Source organism: Chrysochloris asiatica, unplaced genomic scaffold (genome assembly GCF_000296735.1).
Source record: "Chrysochloris asiatica unplaced genomic scaffold, ChrAsi1.0 scaffold00087, whole genome shotgun sequence".
NCBI lineage: Eukaryota > Metazoa > Chordata > Mammalia > Afrosoricida > Chrysochloridae > Chrysochloris > Chrysochloris asiatica.
In genome coordinates, this window is record NW_006408605.1 from 1,995,982 (window position 1) to 1,997,435 (window position 1,454).

The window sequence follows — 1,454 nt, forward strand, 5'->3', positions numbered from 1 at the left end:
CTTTGTCTGGAAGCTCATCTGAAACCTGTCCACTATGGGTGACCCTGCTTGTTATTTAAAATACCAGAGGCAGAGCCCTCAGAATCACAGCAACTCAAGCCACCACAGCACAACAGACTAGACTGCTGCTTTCATGGGTTTCCATGATTGTGGAGCCAAATAAAATGAAATCCTTGACAACTTTGATATTTCCTCCATTTATCATAATACTGCTTATTGATCCATTTGTATGGATTTTGTTTTCTTTATGTTGAGTTGTAATCCATACTGAAGGCTGTAGACCTTGATCTTCATCAGTAAGTTCTTTAAGTCTTCTTTGTTTTCAGTAAGCAAGATTGTGTGATCTACATTTTGAAGGTTGTTAATGAGTCTACTTCCAACCCTGATGCAACATTCTTTTTCATATAGTCCAGCTTCTCAAATTATTTACTTAGCATACAGATTAAATACATATGATGAAAGGATATAACCCTGACCCACACCTTTCCTGATTTTAAATCATGAAATATTCCCTTGTTGTGTTTGAATGATTATCTTTTGTTCTATGTACTGGTTATACATGAGCACAATTAAGTTTCTGGAATTCTCAAAGGAGAATGAATAAAAGTACAGGGTCCTGGATGAAAAAAATGAGCCACCGATTCCTAGGAGCTGGTTTGTGGAGGGTAGCCTGGATGTCAAAGAGCCTGGACATTATCTCCTAGAATGACTGAGAGGAGGACCAGGGAAGACCAGCTGGGAGAGGATCAGACTTGTCATCGGTGGTCTCTGCCTTAAACCACTGCAAGGGCTGGCAATTGAAGAAGGCATTGCACTACATCTCTGCAGCTTCAGAGACAGGCTACAGGAAGAATGCTTTAAGTGTCTTGATATAAGGAAGATTTAAAGAACATTTTAACACTTGGACTTTTCCAACCACAGAATGCACTGTTTTCTGAGTTGTGAGGCCCCACTTGCTACAAGAATGAAGGTAAGTCAAAAGAGTATTAAATATAATATCAAAATGTCAAGCTATTGTTTCTCCACATAGCCCCCATCTAGTTCTGAAGGCTGTTTCCATCTCTCTCACCCTTCCCTAATAAATTCTGCATTCTTCGATTTGTTGTTGTTGTTTTTAAGTGCTGTCAAGTTGGTTCCGAGCCACAGCAACCCTGTATAGAGTTTCCAAAAGTGGCTGGTGGGTTTGAAACACCATCTTGCAGTTCAAACCAATCTTGCCATCCAGTGCTTTATCCTATAGCATCACACCAGGTCAAGATTACCCCTTTGGAATCCCCAAAACAGTCACCATAACCTTCTGAGCTGACCTTTCTGCCTTCAATTGAACTGACCCAGCAGATCCCCTTGGAAGTCACTGTTTTGATTGGAACTTATTTTATTTATTTATTTATTAAATGTTTTATTGTGAATTATATGATAGTTTACATGGGAGAACTTTAGTTTTACATTCATTC